We start from the raw sequence: 14,596 nt of genomic DNA, 5'->3' as shown, positions 1-14,596 counted from the left end.
GGAAGTGGTTGAGTCCCCATCCCTGGAGGTATTTAAAAGACGTGTAGATGTGGTGCTTAGGGACATGGTTTAGTGATGGACTTGGCAGTGGTAGGTCTTAAAGGTCTTTTCCAACCTAAACAATTCTATGATTCTGTGATTCTGTGATTCTATGAAAGGCTACACTTGGTTAAGCGTAAGCATTTTCCAGAGAACGCATGAAAAAAATCCTCTGTGGGAATGGAAAAAATGACTGATTTGATTTTTTCTGATCTCATTAAGTTTAAAATTCAGGAAGAAACCAGGAAAAGATTATTCAGATCTTCCTGCATCATAATAAAGTATCATAACAAAAATAGGAGACTTGCATTCAGTATCTGAAAATTATTTGAAGTTTGCCTTTGGGAAAAATGCTCCTTGTGCAGTCACGGTGAGGTCAATTGACAGTTCCTAAGTTCCCAGCATCAACTGGTATGTTACTTTTTTGCATCGTAAACACATCAGTCTTCTGGGTGTGTGCATACCCCAAACAGGTACTTTTTGCTTCCATTTTAAAAGGGAACAGGTATTTTCCAGAAGAATCAGTTGTCTTTGTTTTGCCCCCAAATTAATGTTCTACCATTGAGAAATAGTCTCAATGCTTCAGATGTCTTTTATGCTTAAATTAGACTTGAAGTCCCTGGGGGAGAGTTGAGAAGGAAAGGACTTGGTAATTTTAAATTTCTACATGACTTATTCTTGGCTTTGTTTGGTCTGTATTAAAATCCTAACTAAAGTCCATGCTCTACTGTTAACACATGAGAATGTTTTGCAGGTGTAGAAACTTGGAGTCAGTCCTGATAGCATTGTGTTCTCCTGGTACTTTTATCTTGTCCCATCTTTTCCCTGAGCTGAGGCACCCTGTCTGCAACATCTTACTATTTTCATGGCCGTGGCAATTCCTTAAGCTCTCTTGCTGGTTCTTCCATCACCTGATGGGCTACTGCAATGCATATTGCTATTATTTTTCTCAGAAATACGTCCTTGAGTCTCACTCACTCGTCTGTGCACCAAAACCAAAGTATGTTTCCTTCAGTCATCACTGCCTTTCACATAAAGATCCAGGATGCCGACTTGCGCTTTTTTCCCTAAAATTCATAAACTTCAGCAAGAACCCAGAAAGCTGGGAGGGGTGGGCAGAACAGTCCAGCCTAGGTTTCCAAGCCTGACTTCTGCAACATAACTTGTAGTTTTCCTATTTGGCTGGCAGGACTAGACATGGAGTCAACTGTATTATATTTAAGTTGTCTCAAAGCTTGCTGCACTGTTGTGGGTTTTTTTGTTAGTTTGTTTATTTCCTTACTGCTGAAAATCTCTTCTGCAACCTCCTGCCCCTCACTTCTGGCATCAAAAAACTTAAATAAATGGCATTTTCATTTTTGTATGGTGATATATTTCATTAGAGGCCAGTCCAGAGACCTTCATGGGTGTATTTTGGAGAGCCCAGGCTCGAATTCCTGTAAAAAAATCATGTGAAATAGCTCCTTGTGAGTATTTATCTGTAGGCAGCTTGTTTTATGATGGCGGGTCATGGAGAAGGATGGCTGTCGGGGCTGGGTAGGCAGGGGGAAACGCATGGGGTTTCTTTCTGGGGGTGGGGGAAGCATTTCTGTCCTTGTGAGCCCGGCACTGACAGCCCAGCCCATCTCATCCTGCTTTATGAGGAAGGTCATTGTAAGCAGCCAAAGTGTAGAGAGTCATAAATTCTGGGATGCATCGACGTCTTAGTCGGTGCCAGTCCGCGAGCAGGAACTTTTCTCAGCCAGGCATGGTTCCAGGTGGCCAGGGACAAGACAGGGCTGCGTATTTACAACCCCGACAGCCTGTTGCTCGAGATTGCTACCACTGCGCAATAGCCCTCATTTGTAGTAGCTGGGTCGTGACATTGGCATAAGATACTTTGCGCAGCTGGGCCACATCAGTGCCAGATATGAGTCCCATGGTACGAGCCGACCCAGCTGCACTGAAAGTCTCATTCTTTTCTGTGTCCTTTTTTTTTAATTAACAATGCAAAGTGAGGGTTACAGCTAATACGCTCTTGCACCCACGTGCATAAAATACGTAGACGTTAAGCAAACACAACTCTCTTCTTTCTTTCCTTTTCTTTAAGCATTGTAAGGGTTTCTTAAACATCTGCAGTTGTCCAAGCTGCATATCTTGCTCTCCTAAAGGCATAAAGTGTGGTTAAAAAAAAAAAAAGTGTGTTTGTATGTGTAGATATATATATAAATGAAATATATCCCTGTTTTCTATTTCAGTTCTGCTTAGGGAAGAACAGTTTTGAGTATTGAAATAATGCAAGCTGAACATTTTTCTAATGAGCATTATTTTATTTGAGTCGGAAATACTGAAATAGTGCACATTACACAGGTCAGCAACTAAAGCCCAATTACATACATACTTGTAAATTGTCCAATTGCGAAGGGGCAGCAGTCAGCTTTTCTTTCCCAATCTAGAGTGTCTCATAGGTATATATTTACAATTCCTGCACCAGCTTCATAAGCATAAAATGAGATCCAAGTCTCTTAGTTGCCTTAAGGGTTTTCTAGGTTAGGAATGGACTTTGTTTCCCAAGTTTGTCTCTAACCCAATAAAGAGGTTTAAAGCGTTACTATAAAAGAATAGATATAAAAATATAATTAATGAATATTAGATAATGCTGACAAACAAGTGAAGAAACATTTTTTTTAATCTTCAGTGATGGCAGTCTGAATCAGGATTTAGCTCAGAGCAAACTGCCATTCTAAAGCATTCAAAAATAATTTGCCAATACATTAAAAAAAAAAAAGAGAATTGCTTAAAATAGTGATGTTAAGAAAAATCAACAACTTATATCAAACCAAGAAAACCTTCCAGTTCTTTCTATTTGTTTACTGACTTTTTATTTCCTCTTGGGAAACTCTGAAGCCATATTTTCAGGCTATCCTCTGCAATTATGGGAACCCGGAAAGATTAGTTTTTAAATAAAAGCCAAGTTTCTCAAGAAGAAACATGACTCCAGGAACTGAGACTTTAAGAAAAAGAGAAATGCCCCAGTATTTGAGATATGTTTGTTGACTTGTGACTTTCCCACAGGCCAGAATAGCCATGGTCCTTGACAAACAAAGATGACGGTGCATGGCTCCCACTAAGATCCGCTTGCGAATGGCCTGATGTTGGCAGTTGTAGGTGCAAAATGCTACGTGTTATTAGTCCCCGGCTGAGCAGTGACAAAGAACTTTGAGGGGAGCATGTAATAATGTCGAGAAGTCATGAGAGGCCAAGTGCTGCACACCGGGCTCCATCATTCCAGTTTGTCCCTGTTTTTTAAGTAGTAGAGCATGGAGCGGTGTGAGAAACGAAGGGTGGAGCTGAGTACTTGCATGAGTAACATCTGCAGGACTGGGCCTGATCCTCTTCCCACTGAAATCAACAGGCATCTCGCCAGCCCTGGCACTGTGACCAGGATCTGTGCCAGCACAGAAAAGGGAAACCAATTAGGCTCTTCCTCTGGCCTGCTCAAGGAGAAAGTATTGAAAAAAGAAAAAAGCACAAATAGGTGAAAATAAATGATACTATTAAAACAGACGCTTTTGCTAATACCCATAGGGGCGTGTTTTGTAAGCAATGTCTTTAGTTCTGCCAGTCTTCCTTCAGACGTGCGGGAAGCTTGGCGTCTGGCTGGAGGAGTCAGTCTCTGGGTTTGGAGGTGTGGGACACGAAGAACTGGAAGAGGAGATAGATGGCCACTGGCATCTCTGTGGCGGGGTTGCCATGAGGGCAGGGAACATGTTTTTCTCAGCTTGGGAATGTTGCATTGCAGCCTTAAAATATTAAATCAAAAATGGAAATACCATCCTCATGACCTGGATCTTTTCCCTAAGCTTTCCCTTTCTTTTCTTCTTTTTATTATAGTTAATCTTATTTCTAAATACCAATTTTCTTTCCCCCAAGGAATTTAGTAGGTAATGGCATCTTTACCTCTTTCTCTACCCCAGTTAAGTTTTTGAGGTGGTTTTTCATTTCTGTAGAGGGTTTTTGGGGTTGTGTGTTTAAATATGGTAAATTAGAGTAGAAATAGGTCAACCGATTAGTAACTGCTGGTTTGCCTTTAAAAGCAAATCACATTAAAAATTATTCTTCATATTTCTCAGTGTATGTGCCAGCTATGTGTAATTTTAGCTTGTGGTAGCAGGAATGGGTCATTTGGGGCAAGGGAAAACAAACCCTCTGGAATCAGAAATGAGAGCAGAGTAAGGAAAATAACGAAAGCACATATAATTATTTCCTAAAAAAATGTAGTGCTCCAGTGAGGTTTCAGGAATCCTGCGTGTAGGACAGTTGCAGCTTTGAACCTAGTGTGTTTGGAAAATTGCTTACCTTGGTAGCGCAAGTATAACTCACTGACTGATTTGAGAACTTTTCTGTTTAAATTAAATAAAGAGAAAGTTTTCCTAGTCACTGTTTTGTCACTGTCAGCTTGTGGGCCATAAGCAGAGCTGTTACAGTGCTGGCACATCTGAAAACATGCTTTTACATTACCTGGAGGGTTTTTCAGGTATCAAATCAGCTCGTAGTGATAATACCCACACTGTGTTAAAGCAAACTGAAGGGTAAAACGTATGTACTTGGCATTCCTCAGACTGTAAAGCCATATGTTTTAGCGCTAAAGTTTTGTCTCCCTCCTCCAGCACTGTTGGTTTTGGGTAATCTTAAATGTCACAAGGTGCTTTTCCAAAATTGACCACAATGATTGCGTTGAACCTTTTGAAAGACAAGTCTCATTCGTAAAGGAAAGATTATCAGTGACTTGTTTGCAATACTACTAAAAATTGCTTGACATGTATTTCTGAACTGGTTGGGGAGCTCCTTTAAACTCGTCGTACTCTGAAGTTCTCTTAGTTAATGACTGCAGCTTAGTCTGCACTAGAAAATGGTACGTCAGCGAGGGTTGCGCGTAAATCACTCTCCTAACACATTCAGCTGTGCCAGCAGAGACTGGAGGGTAGATGAAATTATTAAAAAAATATATATATATATTTTGCTGGTGTAGCTTATTCTTTCCAAGAGACAGGTTTAAACTATACTGTCTGAGGGGTTCTGAGCTTGTATAGGCTGTGTAGGGGTAAGAGACAGTTACCTGCATAACTTTATGAACTCCGTTAAGTGCTGTCATGCTAGGAGAAATATTTCCTGTTGCCAAGATGGCCTGTTTTCAGAAACCCTTGCCAGCCTTACTTAGACCCAAGCAATACCAATTTAATGTCTTTTTAGAAGTTAATTCATTTAAGTTAGTGGAGTTCCCTCCTTGTCCTGATGAGTTAAAGGGCATTTCTTACAGTCAATCTGACGAGCAGAATGTAAGTTGCAACCTGATCTGGATTCGGTGCTGACCTGGCTTTGGGCACAGTGTCAGACAAGGCACCTCCCAGGGCCCCTCCAGCCTGAAGGATTCAGTGGCTCTGGGCAGGGCTGTGCCAGTTCAGGGCGATGGTGCAGCGTGTGCTGTATGCATAAGAACAACTTATGTAGCCTTCTTTGGTGCTGGCAAGGTGATCCAAGAAAATTGTCTGAATGGACGAAAAAAAAGGATCTTTTGTATCATGGATGCTTTCTGAGTGCCCAGATCTCTCTTCTGCTTCATCTGGTGATAACTATGGTTCCTCTGCACTTTGCCATCCCTGGCAGGTTCCAAAAGTGCAGGGCTAGCAGTAACAGCACTGTTAAACTCTAAGTGTTGTTACGGTTCCTGTTGTTTTTCTGATGTTATATCTTTGACATGTAGCGATGCATGCCATGTAGAACAGCTGTGGTCCATCTACCATCCCTCCCTTGCACTCAGTAACCTCAATGAGCTAGCAGTGTGAAGGAAAATGGCACAAGATTTCTCAATCCCTCTTTCAGTGTTCAGAAGATTTTTTTGTTAGGATCTTTTCCTTCTTTGTCGCACAGAGGTGATCGTCCACATGGATTTGCTGAGCGAGGTCATGGGGGGTTAACAGAGGAGATCTCTCATCTCCTGCTTCTTCGTCACTGTGCTGGCACCACTTATGTTCCCAATAATCGGTGCCTCTCCGATTTCCTATCTCTACATGCCAGATCATGGGAGCTAGACAGTCAGCAGCGCCGTACTGGGGCCGGAGCCAAAGAAGAGGAGCAAAAGACGTGAGCAAAATTCTTTCCTTGGGTGAAGCTCTGCACTAGGGGTCTTAGGTTGTTGACTTGGAATGACTGACCCAAGTCTTTCTAGCAATTTGAAGGTGGGGCTTGTAACTGGAAGCCCTGCTGTCCCCTCTTTTTTACACTATCCTGTTCCAACAGTGTTGCCATTTGAGCTGGGTTTAAATTCTGTGGAGTCTGCAGGGCTGTGAAGAAAATCCTGGAACTCCTGTCTTGCTGTTCTGGTGCTCCACCATGTACTCAGATTTCCCATTTTGTTTGCCAACTCATTCTGAGACTAAAACCAATGTAAAGACCCAGCATGTTCCACGTGAACACTCAGATCCTGCAGGAAAAAGTTCTGCAAAGCAATCTGAATGGTAACAGGAACGATGGCTTATTTTTGGACTTCAAAGACACTCAGCAGTAATTTGGAGACTATGACAGTCTGGAATTGATAGCACTGAACTAGCAGTAGCCACGCAAGGTTCTCTGCAGAGTTGCAGTTCTGGTCAGTTGGACCCTTGTGTAAGCTGGAAAAACAAACAATGGTGTAGGTATTACTCAAAGTGCCTCACAGTGGCAGAATTTCATTTTTTGTTAATGGAATTGATCTGTTTTGTGATCCAGTGCAACTTGAGAGAGAGCACTAGTTGTGCTGCCCGCTCTTTTTGAAACTCCCTTTACAAGATCACCAGCCACTACAGGGAGATGCTCTCCGGCTAGCATGGCACAGGCAGACTGCCCTGTTTCTGACTCTCATCCTGGAGGTTTTTCCCAGATCCTGCCTATTCCATGCAGGTCTCCCTTAATTGCTGACATTCTTGCTGGCCCTTTGTCCGATGACTGGCAGACTGTCACCAGATCCCTCATCTCAAATCCATCAGAGGAGTAGCAAAACCCAGCTCAGTTACAGGGACTGTTCCATCCTTTCTTTTGTGACCTGACTTAAACCAGGGTTTTCAGTATTGAAGATTGGGTAGCGATTTTTTTAATGGCATGGGAATGCTTGCCTGAGAATAGGTTCATAGTTACGCTCTTATGATCCAAAACAGACAGAAACGTAGGTTGGTGCGCATCTGGTTGGGATAGTAGGCTGTAGGGCTTTTGGTTCATTTGGTTCTGGGTGGTATAGTTGGGTTTGGTTTACTTTGAGATGTCACTTGGAAAGAGATTTGTCCTAATTTAACAATAATCCATGATCTGGAGGCAAATGTATGTTTGCTGATGCCCTAGTGTTTATCGAATGATTAGTTTTTTATTTTTGACAGGTCTTCCATGTGATAGGATCTGTGCTTTGGGGCTGCACTCTTTGCAAAACTGAGAATGAAGAAGCTCTACAGGGTTTAAGATAAATCAGTCTTTTTTTCCTCTTGCCTCCCATGGTGAATTTGCTCCCGTGGTGGTTGCATACGGCAACCCAGCTGAGCAAAGCCTCAATAAAAGAGAAGCTTGCTACTTGCTTTCTGTCAACTTGCCACACTCCATCCATACATGCTGCTCTACACCAGTTGCAGATTACCACAGTAAATAGCTTCCAAAGCTCCAGCAGTCCTTTCTCCCATATGCCTTTGCTTGTTAGCATCGCCGAAAGGCTTTTCTGCTACTGCAGCACAGCTCGTCTACTGATACTGCATGGTAGAAACCAGTTTATTATCAGTGTCCTTTTTGATACTTTGATAGCCCTGGCTGGTGATATGTTTCTGCTCCTGGAAAAGGAGTGAATTGGATATCTGGAAATGTGAGTAGTCACAAGCTTGGAGTTGGGCATCCTCACTTGAGGCATTTCCACTGAGGGCCAGACTCAGGACTCGGAAGTCTTTGGGAGGAATCTGGAAATCCTTTGCTGGAAGGGCATGCGGAAATCCAAGGCAGCATTATTTTCCCAGGATACTGGATACAAGTAGCCCATCAGAATAAGGAACTTTTCGCCAACCCTCATTTACCTTATGTTCAGAGCGTGTGCCCTGTAGGACTGGAAATTGAGACCGTACTTTAACAGGTTGTAAATGAGTAGGTTTTAGGCAATTTGAATCAGGCGGTGTCCAAGGCTCACCACATCGGTGGCACGATCCCTCTTCCAAGTAGAACTGACCCGCAGCTGCCCAGCTCCTCCATTATACAGACTGTGGGTTTCCTGCTGTCCTACACTGGAGGTAGGAGACAGGATAATACAACAGCTCTGGCTTGCAAAGAGCTACTTTCTTACTATGTTTCTACATTGTTTGCTCCATCTAAGTTAGTGAGGTACCTGTTTTATAGTGGCGGGTACAGCATGAGCCTACACTGGCATGTTCTAGCTACCTTCCTACATACTTGCTTTCATCCAAGTTGTACAGTATGAGGAAAGACTTGGCATTGTCTTCCTGACTTACCAAATCTTGTATTAGTCATGTCTTTGGGAGATGGTGGCAGTTCTTCACCTCCCACGCACAGCCTAGATATAGTCTTTTACCGGGCTCAATATGGATTTAAAAAAAAAAAATAAATTGTAATTCTTCGGCTTCTTTAACTGCAAATGGAAATAATTCATAAAAGTTACAGTTTTGTTTGTCTGATGAGAACAGTAGCCTATGCTATCAACGGTATTTTTTGCTTCCCTTCCCCCTCTTGCTGTTGCGGTAGGGCGAATTGCATCATTTTTAATAAGATTAGAGCTATTTGCATTTTAAGGTGTTCAGGGTATTAGCTGGCGGTGTGTCAGTTTAGTCTGTCTGAGCTGGCTTTGGTCACCTCCCATAAAGGTTAGAGAGTTCAAAAATATTGTGCCTTGTTGAACTGAGAGTCTAGACATGTCTGGAGAGATCCTTAGTTTTCAGGGTTTGTCTAAGCTTTGTTTCAATAGCGGTGTGAAAGCTACCAAAAATGACAAGCTAACACAAAGGTTTGAAAGTCATTTGAGTACTGTGTGGGTGAGAAATGCCTGTATCTGTACTCTCAGTCAAGGAACAGTAAAAGGCCACACATTAAAAAAATAAAGAGCACTGTCAAGCAAATAAAAGGCCCTTTATTTGTGTGTAGAAATGGAGAAGGAGTGTGGGGTTGCTCCTGGCTTTACTGTAGAAACTTAGGTGTGCCGTTCAGACCTCCGTGTGCCAGGCTGTAGCCCTCTGTCTGCATTCGGCCTGATCCGTGCAACCTTTCCTGGATGTGAGCCAGGCAACAGCCTTCCCTAAGGCTTCAGGAATGAAAGAAAAGAGCAATAAATATGCAAAGTATTATTCCCGCAGGACTGCACACTTTGCCACTTCTGGAGGCCCAGCTGACGGTGGTGGCCCCATGCTCTGTGCACCCGTGGCTATCCCTCTGTCCTGTGTGCCACCTTTCTGTTCAAGAGGGCTTTCTCTGAAGACCGCCAGTTCTCTGCCTTGAAAAGGCCCCTTCCCTTTTCTCCTCCTATTCCAGTGAACCTCTTTTGCCCTTTGAGGGGAAGAAAGCATATTGTCCAAGAACATCGTTTTCAGGGGAAGATCTCAAAACAAGAAGCAGTACTGCTCCTGTACCAAAAGCTCTCTTGAATCATGGAGAGTTTAATGGGTCTTAACAGAAGTTGGAGAGTTGCCGGAGCCTTGACAGATGCTGCTGTATATTGTGTGCTCTCTGTAGGAGTCCCTGTGTGCTGGGGTCATCTTACCTTGTGTAGGTACTTTGAAACAGTGGTTGAAGTAGGAATGCTTATGATATGCCACAGAGAATGGTTTTGCAGTTGCTGACAGATGGACAAAACACCGGAGTTAGTTACACAGTTTTTCTCCCCCAAAAGCTTGCAATTTCTCAACTAGCAGATGAAGTAACCTGGGAAAAGGACAAAGGAACAGTAACATAAGCAAAATATCCCTGCTGAGGTTTCCTAGAGAGGAGTTTATGCAGAACAGGAGCTATTTGCTTCTGCGAGTTTCTACAGGCAAATCATATTCTTGTCCACTCTTCAGTTCTCCTGATAGTTGGTGTATTTCAGAGCTCTGATTCCTGGAACTGTATAAATAAGAATGTCAAGTTTCATTAAAAAATATATAGTGAAGCATGGTTCTAGTCTTCCTGACTGCAGTGTAAATCTTTAAGGTATGGCCTTAGTAAACTCAAATGTTTCTAAACAACAGAAAGCAATGAAAACGTATTTTTTTAGTCTTGGATTAACTTCAAGTGGGCAATACTAGAATTATCAAACCTTCATGATCAGTAGTGCTAAAGGCTCCTGAAGCATTTAACCGCCTCAGCAGTTATGTTTAATTTGAAGTGTGGAGAAAGAGAGCAGCCAGTTTATTTCCCTAGTTATTTAGGCACCATTGGTGATACATTTGTGGGCTGGTATATTTAATACAGGCTTTGATGTTTTCCCTTATGCATCTTTTTATTATATAAATAATGTCCTTGTTTCTTAGTGTTTGTTGTTAGTGTGTGCAAACACATTCATCTTTTGTTTCACCCTTCCCTGGTGACCTGTTACATTTAGTTATAGGATATGCAGAAAGGAAATAATTAGTCTAACTTTGATCTGCCCTTGAAATTGTGCTGTGCTTTTAAACCACTGTAGAAGAGGAACAGTAAGTTTGTTTCTGCTCTCCTCAGCAGCAAAGCACAGAGTGAATCTAGACATTGTAAATTATTGTCTTACAGTAGCCTAAAGAGCCACTTTTTAACAAATGAGTTGTAGATGGAGACTTTTCTTTCCAGCGTGGAGATGCTGCAGATAGGGCAGTGGTGGGCCAGGAGCTCCTGAACTGTGAAATCAGAAGAGACCATTAGATCGTCACTTCTGAGCACCTGCGTGGGTGCCTGTTTCATCTCACCCGCTTATTTTCATATAGTCCCTCACCTTAATTCGGGGGTTTTTTCCACTTTTTTACGTTGAAGCTTAGTTTGTCATTATTTCATTTCTGCTTACCTCTATGGCTTTTCCTTTTTTTTTTTTTCCTTTCTTTTTTCATTTTGGCATTCTGCTTGGCATTGCAGGAGCAAATTATTAAAGGTTCCCTGCTCCAAGGAGCTCTGGAAAAAAAAAATTCTGCCAGAAGTTGTTTGAAGTGGGCTGTGAAATTTGCAAACTATTATGGGAAAACCAGCTATAGTTTTCTGTTCCTGGTCTCCATAGTCTGGAAGGAAAGCAAAGTTTGGGTGATAAAACAAAAAATAAACAGCTTTGAGATTTGTTTTTTTCCAGCTGCTGGTAGTGAAGGAGACTCTTGGGTAGTATGGCCACAGCGTTTGAACTGTGTGTCCATCTAGTTAATTTGCTTTTACTTAAGTTGAACCTTTCAGATTGCCCTTTTGGTTTTTTAAACCTTTAATTATTTCCCAGTGTGTGTTGGTTTTTGAGACACCAAAAATACTAAAAGATAGGTAACAGGAAGATAGGAAACAGCTTTATTTCTGTTAATATCTGGACCTTGTTTTCACCGTTTCTTTCACTGCTCGGAAAAGAAGAGAGCAGAAAGCATTTGGAATACAGAAAAGACAGTGGGTGCTAATTTCTCCTGCTACTCCCCTTATTTTGGCTGTGCATTTACTGTGTGTGGCTTGGTGGGAGATTGTCCTAGTGCAACAGAAAGCTGTCTTGGTGATTCAGTAGATGGTCCCTGATATATGGGAAATAATATTTGCTGTCAAAATCCTAAAAAGGCTTCCTTCGGGGTGGTTTGATTTTTGGGTTTTTTTGGCTAGGCAGCTGTTGAGCTAAGAATACCCAGAATTTCGCACAGTGGATGTGAGCATTTTACTCCTTAATCTCACCTCCTGTTTCCTAAGCAATTCATCTTTTTTGTTGTAGTTTCAGACCTCAAGATTGTAGATGTAAGGACTGTCTTTTTTTAAATTATGCAGTGCTCAGGCCACTGCAGTTGTGATTCTTGATTGAAGGATCTTTATGTTCCCGTTACACAAATAAATGATGAGAATGAACTAATTTTACCCAAGATGGTGTTTAACAAGCATGGATGAAATGTGAAACCAAGGTCTTTGTAGATCCTCATAATTAAAGATCCCACTGTATAGTTTGTATTATTTTTTATTATTATTTTTATTTTAATTATCTATTATTACTATTGAGTGATGGTTTCCAGTCCAGTTCAAGTATTTTTGTTCCTTTTATCTAATAGCTGTGTGTATTTCCTGCCCAAAGCCATCATGTTGTTGCTTTAAGATGATGACATGCCCCGTGCTGTACCCCAGAGCTAGATGCAGTAGTATATAAAAGTGTCTTTACACACTTCACACTATTATGATGCTAAATTATTTAGGTTTTTCAAAAGGCATTTAGTCCTCTGCTGAAAGAGGATTCAAATGTGTACAGCAGTGGTGGTTATTACTCAATGTATGTTTGTCCATAAATGCATATGAAAGGTAGAAATGTTAATTTTAGTTTCACTGAGTCTACCAGGCTGGAAACTGATTGTAAATCTGAGTGTGTATCATCTCTCTGTTGTGTTTTGCCTCTAGCAGCTTTTAGAATCACAAATGCACATTTTTAATGACTAAATATAACATTAACAGAGAGCCATTCTGCCCCAATTGTTTCATTGGAGAATGGACTTGCTAGAGACTGCTTTTAAGTAGCCACGTCTGTCTAATCAAGGTTTCCCCCTTCCCCCTGAAAAAAGAATAATATTAAAAAACAGAAAAAATGAGATCATTCATGTCTGTGCAAGCTTCGGAGTGGCAGCTAGAATGCGAAGTAAAAGGAAGAGGTCATGTTATATGGCTGCACGAAAGACACTTTGCTCCAGAAGCTGGTATTTTTGTTCAGCCCTACCACAGGTGGGCAGGAGGCTGTACGGTACCCCTGGGGCTGGGACCCCATGGTGGTTTCGCAGTGGGTAACTGCTGCATTCTCCGGGTGTGGGTGTGGAAAACAGCGGCAGAGGTGGAATGCTGTAAAGGGTGAAGGGGCACCATTAGGTTATTGTATTTTTCTTCCAGTTTTTAAATAAAACCCTGCTGCATTTTAGGAAATTAACAGTGAAACGAAAACATTTTGGAAAGCCACCGTTGCCTTTCTCTCCGTTTGCATGTCTACACTCCCTAAACACAGGGTGCCACTTTGCTGGACGTTGGGGCTGGGAGCAGCGTTGCTGCGGTGTGCTTGCTCTTTGCAGCTGCGATTTGGAGAGGGCCCGCACCTAGATGGTGGGACCAGCCTTGGGCTGAGGCACTGGGGGGAGGAGCAGCTTCCCCACGTCAGGGGGGACACAGTGGTCCAGCGTCCACTCCCCTCCCCCGGCATGCCGCAGCAGGGAGCTTGCAGCTTGCAGAGAGCGGGAGGATACTTGGCGTTATTCTGCCTATACCTCCAGGCAATTTCTGCAAAGCAGCTAGTCTGTGGCATCTTGCTCCTGTGTGAGGAATGGGTATCTGAGTCCCGTTGGACAGGCTTTGGGGTTTGGGGGGGTCTATAAGGGGAAATGGAGCTTAGCCAGCTAGAAGACTCCATGTTGCATCAGCTCCTGGCACCTCCCTGTTCCCTTTTCTTTCCCAGTAATGTGAAACTGATCATCTTAAATGAAGTGGTTAATGTACACGATTTAAAAAAAAAAAAACAAACACACCGCAAGGTTGATGTGAGAAAAGGCAGAGAAGCTCTTGACCAACCTGAGGACAAGGGCGATTCAGAAAGCCATGCAGCCAGCTGGTGATGAGATAAAGTGCGAAGGATCATCCCTTCTCTGTCCCACCTATGCCAGCAGGTTGGGAGGTCTTTGCCGGGCGAGGTGTCCTGCTGGCTCCCTGAAAGGAAGGTTTTCCAGGGAGGTCAGGGCTTTCACACTGCTGCACCCTCTGACTGGGCTCATGTGGGGAAGGGAAGAGACCTGGGGCGAGAGGCAGCACAACTGCTTTTAAGGGTATGACCTTAAAGGAGGAGGAGTTGGAAAAGCCAAAGATAAAGACGGCCCAGAACATCCTTAAGGCTGCCAAGCCTAAAATTAGATGCAGGCTAGGCTTTGTTTTCCTTGCAGGCTCACATGCTGCATGCGTCTTCCCCCAGTTGGCCTACTCCACGAGGATAGCAAGCGCTGATGCCGAGGAGCACTTGACTCCCTGGGAATAGATTTCTTGTGACTTTCTATACTCCCCGTTGTCACATGATGGGAGCAGGCGGGTGACACGGCAGAGCTGCCGTCACATGTGGGCATGCACGGTGCGGCGCTGCTGACAGCAGCTATCCTGGGACTGTTGCTATTGACAGCCAAAGCGTTGTTGACTGCAGGGAGGATCAAAATTATTATTGGTGACCAGATGAGGTATTAAGCGTAGAGTTGACGTTAGGAGTCCATGCACATGACACAATTCACCGTGTCACTTACACAGTGGTTTAAAATGTGGGCAGTGGATCAGGAACAGGCGTCAGAGGGATGCTGGATACCACATCTGACGCGTGTGTTGTAACCCTTCCCTCAGAGGCTGTCGCTTATGTTTTGGCAGGGCACCTATTAACAGTATGCCCAAA

The 14,596-nt window shown here is 42.9% G+C and overlaps 1 long non-coding RNA gene across 1 annotated transcript; it reads right to left on the bottom strand.

The window, feature by feature from the left end:
- Window positions 1-9,074: 9,074 nt before the first annotated feature.
- Window positions 9,075-13,954, bottom strand: LOC109279623. Its single transcript, XR_002086256.1, has 3 exons — window positions 13,741-13,954; window positions 9,791-9,951; window positions 9,075-9,334 (listed from the first exon to the last, which is right to left on the bottom strand). It is a non-coding gene; the product is annotated as an uncharacterized LOC109279623 (long non-coding RNA).
- Window positions 13,955-14,596: the final 642 nt, after the last annotated feature.

The sequence above is a fragment of the Aptenodytes forsteri genome, unplaced genomic scaffold (assembly GCF_000699145.1).
Source record: "Aptenodytes forsteri isolate BGI_AS27 unplaced genomic scaffold, ASM69914v1 Scaffold229, whole genome shotgun sequence".
NCBI lineage: Eukaryota > Metazoa > Chordata > Aves > Sphenisciformes > Spheniscidae > Aptenodytes > Aptenodytes forsteri.
The sequence above is the reverse complement of the archived record's forward strand: the minus strand, read 5'-3'. Positions and strand labels throughout refer to the sequence as shown.